Raw genomic sequence first — 13525 nt, 5'->3', positions numbered from 1 at the left:
CGGGGGACCGTGGTCAAGAGATGCACTGAGCCAGGGCCGCGCCCTCGGGGGACCGTGGTCAAGAGATACACTGAGCCAGGTCCGCGCCCTCGGGGGACCGTGATCAAGAGATGCACTAAGCCAGGGCCGCACTGTCGGTGGCACCGTGGTCAAGCGATGCACTAAGCCAGGGCCGCACCCTCAATGGCACCGTGGTCAAGCCCTGGGCTGCTGACGAAAAGGCTGGCGATTGAACCCGCCAGCTGCTTCACAGGAGAACGATGTGGCAGTCTGCTTCCGTAAAGATTTACAACCTAGGAAGCCCTTTGGGCCAGTTCTACTCTGTCCTCGTGGGTTGCTAGGAGTCAGAATCGACTTGATGGCAGTGGCCTTGGGTAAACCAGAACTACCCACGTAAAAGCTGGTGTAGCAAGACTGATGTCAGACCCAGTGGCATGTGAGTTTGAGAACATTGGTAGGAAGCTACCACATGGTGACAAGGTGCCCGCCCCTGAGAGGACTCAAAAGTCATGGCTTCGGGGGCCTGGACATTTCCCCATCCATAAAGCCCAGGACGTAGATTCACATGGACAGTGGGAGATTTCCATACACTCCCACAAATTCACAGGTCAGCAGGCCAGAAATAACCAAGGATATAAAAGTGGACAGTCTTGGTCTCATTGATCAGTGCCTGCTCTCAGGAGCTGAAATATATGCACGCCTTGTAAGCAAACATGGGACCACGCACCAGACCACAGAGACGGCTCCGCAAACCCCGACACCAATCTCACAGCACAGCCTCTGACCACAAAGCACGATGCTAGCTGTCAGCACTGGAAGGGCAGCTGAGGGTTTAAGAACCCACCTGGAGATTTAAAACCACACTCGAGTAAGGCGCAGAAGAGGACAGTCCCAGTGGGAGCCGGAGAGCGTTACCTGGGCCTCAGCAGAAGGACCACATAGCAGCACTGTCAAGTGCAGTTACAGGCCATGACAGGAGATGTGTGGGTTTAAATGCAGGTGAGAAATGAAGACAGGGATAAACGAGCTAAGTGGGTGGCCGAAAACTCACAAAGGAACAACAGTAAATCCAGAGAGCGGTGGTGTTGTCCTGTTGAGCCCATTCTGACTCACGGCGACCCCACGCAGGGCAAAACAAAACACTGTGCAGTCCTGCACCACCCTGACAACTGAGCCCATCATTGCAGCCACTGTGTCCCTCCATCCCACTGAGGGTCTTCCTTTTTTTTTTTTTTTAACTTTTATTAAGCTTCAAGTGAACGTTTATAAATCCAATCAGTATGTCACATATAAGTTTACATACATCTTACTCCATACTCCCACTTGCTCTCCCCCTATTGAGTCAGCCCTTTCAGTCTCTCCTTTCATGACAATTTGGCCAGTTTCCAACTCTCTCTATCCTCCCATCCCCCGTCCAGACAAGATTTGCCAACACACACTCAAGTGTCCACCTGATATAATTAGCTCACTCTTCATCAGCGTCTCTCTCCCACCCGCTGACCAGTCCCTTTCATGTCTGATGAGTTGTCTTCGGGGATGATTCCTGTCCTGTGCCAAAAGAAGGTCTGGGGACCATGGCCGCCGGGATTCCTCTAGTCTCAGTCAGACCATTAAGTCTGGTCTTTTTATGAGAATTTGGGGTCTGCATCCCACTGATCTCCTGCTCCCTCAGGGGTCCTCTGCTCTGCTCCCTGTCAGGGCAGTCATCGATTGTGGCCGGGCACCAACTAGTTCTTCTGGTCTCAGGATGATGTAGGTCTCTGGTTCATGTGGCCCTTTCTGTCTCTTGGGCTCTTAGTTGTCGTGTGACCTTGGTGTTCTTCATTTTCCTTTGCTCCAGGTGGGTTGAGACCAATTGGTGCATCTTAGATGGCCGCTTGTTAGCATTTAAGACCCCAGACGCCACATTTCAAAGTGGGATGCAGAATGTTTTCATAATAGAATTATTTTGCCAATTGACTTAGAAGTCCCGGCAAACCATGTTCCCCAGACCCCCGCCCTTGCTCCGCTGACCTTTGATGCATTCATTTTATCCCGGAAACTTCTTTGCTTTTGGTCCAGTCCAAATGAGCTGACCTTCCATGTATTGAGTGTTGTCCTTCCCTTCACCTAAAGCAGTTCTTATCTACTAATTAATCAATAAAAAACCCTCTCCCTCCCTCCCCCCTTCGTAACCACAAAAGTATGTGTTCTTCTCAGTTTTTACTTTTTCTCAAGATCTTATAATAGTGGTCTTAATACAATATTTGTCCTTTTGCCTCTGACTAATTTCGCTCAGCATAATGCCTTCCAGGTTCCTCCATGTTATGAAATGTTTCACAGATTCGTCACTGTTCTTTATCGATGCGTAGTATTCCACTGTGTAAATATACCACAATTTATTTACCCATTCATCCGTTGATGGACACCTTGGTTGCTTCCAACTTTTTGCTATTGTAAACAGAGCTGCAATAAACATGGGTGTGCATATATCTGTTTGTGTGAAGGCTCTTGTATCTCTAGGGTATATTCCGAGGAGTGGGATTTCTGGGTTGTATGGTAGTTCTATTTCTAATTGTTTAAGATATTGCCAGATAGATTTCCAAAGTGGTTGTACCGTTTTACATTCCCACCAGCAGTGTATAAGAGTTCCAATCTCTCCGCAGCCTCTCCAACATTTATTGTTTTGTGTTTTTTGGATTAATGCCAGCCTTGTTGGTGTGAGATGGAATCTCATCGTAGTTTTAATTTGCATTTCTCTAATGGCTAATGATCGAGAGCATTTTCTCATGTATCTGTTGGCTGCCTGAATATCTTCTTTAGTGAAATGTGTGTTCATATCCTTTGCCCACTTCTTGATTGGGTTGTTTGTCTTTTTGTGGTTGAGTTTTGACAGAATCACGTAGATTTTAGAGATCAGGCGCTGGTCTGAGATGTCATAGCTGAAAATTCTTTCCCAGTCTGTAGGTGGTCTTTTTTCTCTTTTGGTGGAGTCTTTAGATGAGCATAGGTGTTTGATTTTTAGGAGCTCCCAGTTATCGGGTTTCTCTTCATCATTTTTGGTAATGTTTTGTATTCTGTTTATGCCTTGTATTAGGGCTCCTAGGGTTGTCCCTATTTTTTCTTCCATGATCTTTTATCGTTTTAGTCTTTATGTTTAGGTCTTTGATCCACTTGGAGTTAGTTTTTGTGCATGGTGTGAGGTATGGGTCCTGTTTCATTTTTTTGCAAATGGATATCCAGTTATGCCAGCACCATTTGTTAAAAAGACTATCTTTTCCCCAATTAACTGACACTGGGCCTTTGTCAAATATCAGCTGCTCATACGTGGATGGGTTTATATCTGGGTTCTCAATTCTGTTCCATTGGTCTATGTGCCTGTTGTTGTACCAGTACCAGGCTGTTTTGACTACTGTGGCTGTATAATAGGTTCTGAAATCAGGTAGAGTGAGGCCTCCCACTTTCTTCTTCTTTTTCAGTAATGCTTTGCTTATCCGAGGCTTCTTTCCCTTCCATATGAAATTGGTGATTTGTTTCTCTATCCCCTTAAAATATGACATTGGAATTTGGATCGGAAGTGCGTTATATGTATAGATGGCTTTTGGTAGAATAGACATTTTTACTATGTTAAGTCTTGCTATCCATGAGCAAGGTATGTTTTTCCACTTAAGTATGTCCTTTTGAATTTCTTGTAGTAGAGCTTTGTAGTTTTCTTTGTATAGGTCTTTTACATCCTTGGTAAGATTTATTCCTAAGTATCTTATCTTCTTGGGGGCTACTGTGAATGGTATTGATTTGGTTATTTCCTCTTCGGTGTTCTTTTTGTTGATGTAGAGGAATCCAAGTGATTTTTGTATGTTTATTTTATAACCTGAGACTCTGCCAAACTCTTCTATTAGTTTCAGTAGTTTTCTGGAGGATTTCTTAGGGTTTTCTGTGTATAAGATCATGTCATCTGCAAATAGTGATAACTTTACTTCCTCCTTGCCAATCCGGATACCCTTTATTTCTTTGTCTAGCCTAATTGCCCTGGCTAAGACTTCAAGTATGATGTTGAATAAGAGCAGTCATAAAGGGCATCCTTGTCTGGTTCCCGTTCTCAAGGGAAATGCTTTCAGGTTCTCTCCATTTAGAGTGATTTTTGGCTGTTGGCTTTGCATAGATGCCCTTTATTATGTTGAGGAATTTTCCTTCAATTCCTATTTTGGTAAGAGTTTTTATCATAAATGGGTGTTGAACTTTGTCAAATGCCTTTTCTGCATCAATTGATAAGATCATGTGGTTTTTGTCTTTTGTTTTATTTATGTGATGGATTACATTAATGGATTTTCTGATATTAAACCAGCCTTGCATACCTGGTATAAATCCCATTTGATCATGGTGAATTATTTTTTTGATGTGTTGTTGGATTCTGTTGGCTAGAATTTTGTTGAGGATTTTTGCATCTATGTTCATGAGGGGTATAGGTCTATAATTTTCTTTTTTGTAATGTCTTTACCTGGTTTTGGTATCAGGGAGATGGTGGCTTCATAGAATGAGTTGGGTAGTATTCCGTCATTTTCTATGCTTTGAAGTACCTTCAGTAGTAGTGGTGTTAACTCTTCTCTGAAAGGTTGGTAGAACTCTGCAATGAAGCCATCCGGGCCAGGGCTTTTTTTTGTTGGAAGTTTTTTGATTACCGTTTCAATCTCTTTTTTTGTTATGGGTCTATTTAGTTGTTCTACTTCTGAATGTGTTAGTTTAGGTAGGTAGTGTTTTTCCAAGAATTCATCCATCTCTTCTAGGTTTCAAATTTGTTAGAGTACAATTTTTCGTAGTAATCTGAAATGATTCTTCTAATTTCATTTGGTTCTGTTGTGATGTGGTCCTTCTCGTTTCTTATTCGGGTTATTTGTTTCCTTTCCTGTATTTCTTTAGTCAGTCTAGCCAATGGTTTATCAATTTTGTTAATTTTTTCAAAGAACCAGCTTTTGGCTTTGTTAATTCTTTCAATTGTTTTTCTGTTCTCTAATTCATTTAGTTCAGCTCTAATTTTTATTATTTGTTTTCTTCTGGTGCCTGATGGATTCTTTTGTTGCTCACTTTCTATTTGTTCAAGTTGTAGGGACAGTTCTCTGCTTTTGGCTCTTTCTTCTTTTTGTATGTGTGCATTTATCGATATAAATTGGCCTCTGAGCACTGCTTTTGCTGTGTCCCAGAGGTTTTGATAGGAAGTATTTTTATTCTCGTTGCATTCTAAGAATTTCCTTATTCCCTCCTTGATGTCTTCTATAACCCAGTCTTTTTTCAGGAGGGTATTGTTCATTTTCCAAGTATTTGATTTCTTTTCCCTAGTTTTTCTGTTATTGATTTCTAGTTTTATTGCCTTGTGGTCTGAGAAGATGCTTTGTAATATTTCGATGTTTTGGACTCTGCAAAGGTTTGTTTTATGACCTAATATGTGGTCTATTCTAGAGAATGTTCCATGTGCGCTAGAAAAAGAAGTATACTTTGCAGCAGTTAGGTGGAGAGTTCTGTATAAGTCAATGAGGTCAAGTTGGTTGATTGTTGGAATTAGGTCTTCCGTGTCTCTCTGTTGAGCTTCTTACTGGATGTCCTGTCCTTCTCCGAAAGTGGTGTGTTGAAGTCTCCTACTATAATTGTGGAGGTGTCTATCTCACTTTTCAGTTCTGTTAAAATTTGATTTATGTATCTTGCAGCCCTGTCATTGGGTGCATAAATATTTAATATGGTTATGTCTTCCTGATCAATTGTCCCTTTTATCATTATATAGTGTCCTTCTTTATCCTTTGTGGTGGACTTAAGTCTAAAGTCTATTTTGTCAGAAATTAATATTGCTACTCCTCTTCTTTTTTGCTTATTGTTTGCTTGATATATTTTTTTCCATCCTTTGAGTTTTAGTTTGTTTGTGTCTCTAAGTCTAAGGTGTGTCTCTTGTAGGCAGCATATAGGTGGATTGTGTTTCTTTATCCAGTCCGTGACTCTCTGTCTCTTTATTGGTGCATTTAGTCCATTTACATTCAGGGTAATTATAGATAAATAAGTTTTTAGTGTTGTCATTTTGATGCCTTTTCATGTGTGTTGTTGGCAATTTCATTTTTCCACATACTTTTTTGTGCTGAGACGTTTTTCTTAGTAAATTGTGAGATCCTCATTTTCATAGTGTTTGACTTTGTTAGTTGAGTCGTTACCTTTTTCTTGGCTTTTATCTTGAGTTATGGAGTTGTTATACCTTTTTGTGGTTACCTTATTAAAAAAAAGATATTTTTTTTATTATTTACCCCTATTTTTCTAAGTAAAAACCTAACTTGTATCGTTCTATATCGCCTTGTATCACTCTCCATATGGCAGTTCAGTGCCTCCTGTATTTAGTCCCTCTTTTTGATTATTGTGATCTTTTACCTATTAACTTCCATGATTCCCTGTTATGTGTATTTTTTTTTTAATTACTCTTAATTTGTTTGTTTTTGTGATTTCCCTATTTGAGTTGATATCAGGAAAAAATATGGAACGCTTCACGAATTTGCGTGTCATCCTTGCGCAGGGGCCATGCTAATCTTCTCTGTATCGTTCCAATTTTAGTATATGTCCTGCCGAAGCGAGCACGGTCTTCCTCTTTTTCACTGACCCTCTGTTTTACCAAGCATGGTGTCCTTCTCCAGGGACCGGTCCCTCCTGATAACATGTCCAAGCGTAGCCTCACCGTCCTCGCTTCCAAGAAGTACTCTGGCTGTATTTCTTCCAAGACAGACTTTATTGTTCTTCTGGCAGTCCATGGTACATTCAGTCTTCTTTGCCAACGCCGTGATTCAAAGGCATCGATTCTTCTTTGGTCTTCCTTATTTGTTGTCCAGCTTTCACATGCACAGGTTCTTGTTGTTAGGTGCCATCGAGTGAGTTCCAACTCATAGCAATTCTGCATGCAACAAAACGAAACACTGCCTGGTCCTGCTCCATCCTCAAAATCTTTGTTATGCTTGAGCCCATTGTTCCAGCCACTGTATCAATCCATCTCGTTAATAGTCTTCCTCTTTTTCACTGACCCTCTACTTTACCAAGCATGATGCCCTTCTCCAGGGACTGATCCCTCCTGATATATGTCCCAAGTATGTGAGACACAGTCTCACCATCCTTGCTTCTAAGGAGCATTCTGGTTGTACTTCTTCTAATACAGATTTGTTCGTTCTTTTGGCAGTCCACGGTGTGTTCAATATTCTTCGCCAACACCACAATTCAGAGCTGTCAGTTCTTCTTTGATCTTCCTTATTCACTGTCCAGCTTTTCGCAAGTATATGAGGTGATCGAAAACAGCATGGCTTGAGTCAGGCACACCCTAGTCTTCAAGGTGACATCTTCACTTTTAAAGCTTTAAAGAGGTCTTTTGTAGCAGATTTGCCGGATGCAATATGTCCTTTGATTCCTTGACTTCTGCTTCCATGGGCTTTGTGGATCCAAGTAAAACGAAATCCTTGACAACTTCAGTATTTTCCCCATTTATCATGATGTTGCTCATTGGCCCCGTTGTGAGGGTCTTGTTGTCTTTCTGCTGAGGTGTAATCCACACTGAAGGCTCTGGTCTTTGATCTTCATCAGGAAATGCTTCAAGTCCTCTTCACTTTCAGCAAGCAAGGTTGTGTCATCCGCATATCATGGGTTCTTAATGAGTCTTCCTCCAATCCTGATGCCCCATTCTTCTTCGTATAGTCCAGCGTCTTAGATTATTTGCTTGGCATACAGATTGAATAAGTATGATGAAAAGACACAACCCTGACCCACACCTTTCCTGACTTTAAACCATGCAGCATCCCCTTGTTCTGGAATTCCCATAATTCCCAGTGCATCCATCTGTGTTATGATTCACACAGTCAGATGCCTTTGTACAGTCAGTAAAACACCTGATTCCAGCAGTGATGTCCCTGGTTGCACGTCCTCTTCTGCATCAGCTTCGGGTTTCTGGCAGCTCCCTGTCGATGTTCCGCTGCAGCCACTTAGGATAATCTTCAGCAAATTTGACTTGTGTGGGACATTAATGATATTGTTCGACAATCCCCACATTCTGTTGGGTCACCCTTCTTTGGAATGGACACACATATGGATCTCTTCCAGTCAATTGGCCACATAGTGGTCTTCCAGATTTCTTGGCATAGACGAGTGAGTACTTCCAGAGCTGCGTCTGTTTGTTGAAATAATTCAGTTGGTATTTTCTCAGTTCCTGGAACCTTATTTTTTGCCAGTGCACTCAGTGCAGCTCGGACTTTCTCCTTCAGTACCATCAGTTCCTGATCTTTTGCTGCCTTCTGAAATGGTTGAATGATGACCGGTGTTTTTGGTACAATAACTCTGTGTATTCCTTCCACCTTCTTGTGACGCTTCCAGCTTTTCTGTAGAATCCTTCAATACTGCAACTTGAGGCTTGGATTTTTTCTTCCATTCTTTTAGCGAGAAATGCTGAGCGTGTTCTTCCTTTTTGGTTTTTTAAGTCCAGGTCTTTGGACATTTCATTATAATGCCTTGTCTTCTTGAGCCGCCCTTAGAAATCTTCCGTTCAGCTCTTTGGCTTCATCATTTCTTCCTTTCGCTTTAGCTACTCCACGTTCAAGAGCAAGTTTCAGAGGCTCTTCTGACATCCATTTTAGTCTTCTGCTTCTTTCCTGTTTTTTTAACGTTGCCTTGCTTTCTTCTGTATGATGTCCCTAATGTCGTTCCACAACTCGTCTGCTTTTCAGTTATTACTGTTTAATGACTCAAATCTATTCTTTAGCTGGTCTCTAAATTCAGGTGGAATATACTGAAGGTGATATTTGCTTCTCATGGACTCGTTCTAATTTTCTTCAGCTTCAGCTTGAACTTGCATATGAGCAATCGATGGTCTGTTTCCACAGTCGGCCCCTGGCCTTGAACTTGCATATAAACAATCGATGCTCTGTTTCCACAGTCGGCCCCTGGCCTTGTTCTGACTGATAATACTGAGTTTTTATCATCTCTTTCCAAAGATGCTGATTTCATTCCTATGCGTCCCATCTGCTGAGGTCCATGTGTATACTTGCTGTTTATGTTCTTGAAAAAGCGCATTTGCAATGAATAAATCAGTGGTCTTGCAAAATTCTATCATGCAATCTCCAGCATTGTTTCTACCGCCAAGGCCATATTTTCCAACTGCCAATCCTTCACTCTTTTGAACTTTCTCATTCCAATCATCAGTAAGTATCAATGCATATTGATTGCATGTTTGATCAATTTCAGACTGCAGAAGTTGGTAAAAATCTTCAGTTTCTTCATCTTTGTCATTAGTGGTTGGTGCGTAAATTTCCATAGTAGTCCTATTAACTCATCTTACTTGCGTTGTTGTTAGGTACCGTCCAGTCGATTCCAGCTCATAGTGACCCTGTGCACAACGGGATGAAACAGTGCCCAGTCCTGCACCATCTGTATACTTGTTCTTATGCTTGACCCCATTGTTGCAGCCACTGTGTCAATCCATCTCATTGAAGGTCTTCCTCTTTTCCACTGACCCTGTACTTTACCATGCATGATGTCCTTCTCCAGGGACTGATCCCTCCTGACAACATGTTCAAAGTATATAAGACGCAGTCTCGCCATCCTTGCTTCTAAGGAGCATTCTGGTTGTACTTCCTCCAAGACGGTTTTGTTCGCTCTTTTGGCAGTCCATGGTGTATTCAGTATTCTTCACCAGCACCACAGTTCAAGGCATCAGTTCTTCTTTGGTCTTCCTTATTCATTATCCAGCTTTCACATGCATATGATGCAATTGAAAATACCATGGTTTGGGTCAGGCGCACCTTAGTCTTCAGGGTGACATCTTTGCTCTTCAACACTTTAAAGAGGTCCTTTGCAGCAGATTTACCCAATGCAATGCATTTTGATGCCTTGACTGCTGCTTCCCTGGCTATTGATTGTGGATCCAAGTAAAATGAAATCCTCAACAACTTCCATCTTTTCTCTTTTTATCATGATATTGTTTATTGGTCCAGTCGTGAGGATTCTTGTTTTCTTTATGTTGAGGTATAATCCATACTGAAGGCTGTGGTCTTTGATCTTCATCAGTAAGTGCTTCAAGTCCTCTTTACTTTCAGCAAGCAAGGCTGCGTCATCTGCATAATGTAGATTGTTAATGAGTCTTCCTCCAATCCTGATGCCCTGTTCTTCATATAGTCCAGCTTCTTGGATTATTTGCTCAGCATACAGATTGAAAGGTATGGCGAAAGGATACAACCCTGACTTACAGCTTTCCTGACCTAAAACCAATCAGTATCCCCTTGTTCTGTCCAAACAATTGCCTCATGGTCTATGTACAGGTTCCTCATAAGCACAATTGAGTGTTCTGGAATTCCCATTCTTCGCAATATTATCCATAATTTATTATGATCCACACAGTCGAATGCCTTTGCATAGTCAATAAAACACAGGTAAACATCCTTCAGGTATTCTCTGCTCTCAGCCAGGATCCATCTGACATCAGCAATGATACCCCTGGTTCCACGTCCTCTTTTGAATCCAGCCTGAATTTCTGGCAGTTCCCTGTCGATATACTGCTGCAGCTGTTTTTGAATGAGCTTCAGCAAAATTTTGCTTGCATTTGATATTAATGATATTGCTGTATAATTTCCTCATTTCGGTTGGATCACTTTTCTTGGAAATAGACATAAATATGGATCTCTTCCAATCAGTTGGCCAGGAAGCTGTCTTCCATATTTCTTGGCATAGACGAGTGAGCACCTCCAGCGCTGCATCTGTTTGTGGAAACATCTCAATTGATATTCCATCAATTCCTGGAGCCTTGTTTCTCGCCAATGCCTTCAGAGCAGCTTGGACTTCTTCCTTCAGTACCATCGGTTCCTGATCATATGCCACCTCTTGAAATGGTTGAACGTCCACTAATTCTTTTTGGTATAATGACTCTGTGTATTCCCTCTATCTTCTTTTGATGCTTCCTGTGTAGTTTAATATTTTCCCCATAGAATCCTTCACTATTGCAACTCGAGGCTTGAATTTTTTCCTCAGTTCTTTCAGCTTGAGAAACGCCGAGAGTGTTCTTCCCTTTTGGTTTGCTATCTCCAGCCCTTTGCACATGTCATTGTAATACTTTACTTTGTCTTCTCGAGCCACCCTTTGAAATCTTCTGTTCAGTTTTTTACTTCATCATTTCTTCCTTTTGCTTTAGCTGCTTGATGTTCGAGAACAAGTTTCAGAGTCTCCTCTGACATCCATCTTGGTGTTTCTTTTCTTTCCTGTCTTTTCAGTGACCTCTTGCTTTCTTCATGTATGATGTGCTTGATGTCGTTCCACAACTTGTCTGGTCTTTGGTCACTAGTGTTCAACGTGTCAAATCTATTCTTGAGATGGTCTCTAAATCCAGGTGGGATATACTCAAGGTCATATTTTGGCTCTCGTGGACTTGCTCTGATTTTCTTCGGTTTCAGCGTGAACTTGCATATGAGCAATTGATGGTCTGTTCCATAGTTGGCCCCCGGCCTTGCTCTGACTGATGATATTGAGCTTTTCCATCGTCTCTTTCCGCAGATGTAGTTGATTTGATTTGTGTGTGTTCCATCTGGCGAGGTCCGTGGGTATAAAAAAAAAAAAAACTTTGGTGAAAGAAGGTATTTGCAGTGAAGAAGCCGTTGGTCTTGCAAAATTCTATCATTTGATCTCCGGCATTGTTTTTTTCACCAAGGCCATATTTTTCAACTACTGATCCTTCTTTGTTGCCAGCTTTTGCATTCCAGTTACCAGTAATTATCAATGCATCCTTATTGCATGTTAGATCGATTTCAGACTGCAGAAGCTGATAAAAATCTTTGATTTCTTCACCTTTGGTCCTAATGGTTGGTGCGCAAATTTGAATAATAGTTGTATTAAGTGGTCTTCCTTGTAGGTGTATGGATATTATCCTACCACTGACAGCGTTGTACTTCGGGATAGATCTTGAAAAGTTCTTTTTGATGATGAATGCAACACCATTCCTCTTCAAGTTGTCATTCCCAGCATAGTAGACTACATGTCAGTTTGTCGTGCTGTGGAGGCTCGCGTGTTGCTGTGATGCTGGAAGCTATGCCACCGGTATTCAGATACCAGCAGGGTCACCCATGGAGGACAGGTTTCAGCTGAGCTTCCAGACTAAGACAGACTAGGAAGAAGGACCCGGCAGTCTACTTCTGAAAAGCATTAGCCAGTGAAAACCTTGTGAATAGCGGCGGAACACTGTCTGATATAGTGCTGGAAGGTGAGCCCCCCAGGTTGGAAGGCACTCAAAAGATGACTGGGGAAGAGCTGCCTCCTCAAAGTAGAGTGGACCTTAATGATGTGGATGGAGTAAAGCTTTCGGGACCTTCGTATGCTGATGTGGCACGACTGAAAATGAGAAGGAACAGCTGCAAATATCCATTAATAATTGGAACCTGGAATGTACAAAGTATGAATCTAGGAAAACTGGAAATCATGAAAAATGAGATGGAACACGTTAACATTGATATCCCAGGCATTTAGTGAGCTGAAGTGGACTGGTATTGGCCACTTTGTATCAGACAATCGTATAGTCTACTATGCCGGGCATGACAACTTGAAGAGGAATGGTGTTGGCGTTTATCGTCAAAAAGAACGTTTCAACAGCTCATCTTGCTTGCGGGCATATAGATGTTGTCCTGTCACTGACAGCTTCGTACTTCATGATGCATCTTGATGTGTTCTGTTTGACAGTGAATGCAGTGCCGTTCCTCTTCAATTTGTCGTTCCTGGCATAGTAGCCCATATGTTTGTCTGATTCAAAATGGCCGATACCAGTCCATTTTAGCTCACTGTTGCCTAGCCTATCGATGTTTATGCATTCCATTTCATTTTTTGACAGCTTCTAATTTTCCTAGATTCTTACTTCATACATACCACATTCTTCTTATTAATGGATATTTGCAGCCGTTTCTTCTCATTTTGAGTCATGCCACATCAGCAAATGAAGGTCCCAGAGTCTTGACTCCAACCACGTCATTAAGGTTGACTCCACTTTAAGGAGGCAGCTCTTCCCCAGTCGTCTTTTGAGTGCCTTCCAACCTGAGGGCCTCATCTTTTGGCACTGTTTTGACAGTGTTCCCTTGCTATTAGTAAGGTTTTCACAGGCTAATTTTTTTTAGAAGTAGACTTCCAGGTCCATCTTCCTGGTCTTCCTTACTCTGGAAGTTCAGCTGAAGCATGTCCACCACGGGTGATCCTAATGGCATAGCTTCCAACATCTCAAAAATATGCAAGCCCGGACAGTATACGACAAACTGACAGATATATGGGGATAGATACCTACTATACAGATAGAACCGTGAACAGCTGGTGCCCATCCTTCTGAAGCTGAGATGTGATGAGAAGATGGCAGACCATGAAAAGCAATTCCCAAGGCCCACAGGACAAGAGTGAGAGATGCAGCCTCTGAAGGTCCCAGGCGAGGAAAGTTCCCAGGCCGCGCTCTGCCAGCCGTTGCTCAGTGGTACAGCTTATTCACTGGTAGGCCAAGAGCACCTCTGGCCCCGTCTTGGTCGGTCTT

General features: G+C 42.0%; 1 protein-coding gene and 1 non-coding gene across 9 annotated transcripts in view; one reads left to right on the top strand and one right to left on the bottom strand.

The window, feature by feature from the left end:
* The window catches only part of CARS1 (cysteinyl-tRNA synthetase 1), a 108003-nt gene that overhangs the window by 76837 nt on the left and 17641 nt on the right, over positions 1-13525 (top strand). The gene's annotated exons all lie outside the window — the stretch shown is intronic.
* On the bottom strand, positions 6479-6585 carry LOC111748882 (U6 spliceosomal RNA). Its single transcript, XR_002784361.1, has one exon. It is a non-coding gene; the product is annotated as a U6 spliceosomal RNA (small nuclear RNA).

Source organism: Loxodonta africana, chromosome 7 (assembly GCF_030014295.1).
Source record: "Loxodonta africana isolate mLoxAfr1 chromosome 7, mLoxAfr1.hap2, whole genome shotgun sequence".
Lineage (NCBI taxonomy): Eukaryota > Metazoa > Chordata > Mammalia > Proboscidea > Elephantidae > Loxodonta > Loxodonta africana.
The sequence above is the reverse complement of the archived record's forward strand: the minus strand, read 5'-3'. Positions and strand labels throughout refer to the sequence as shown.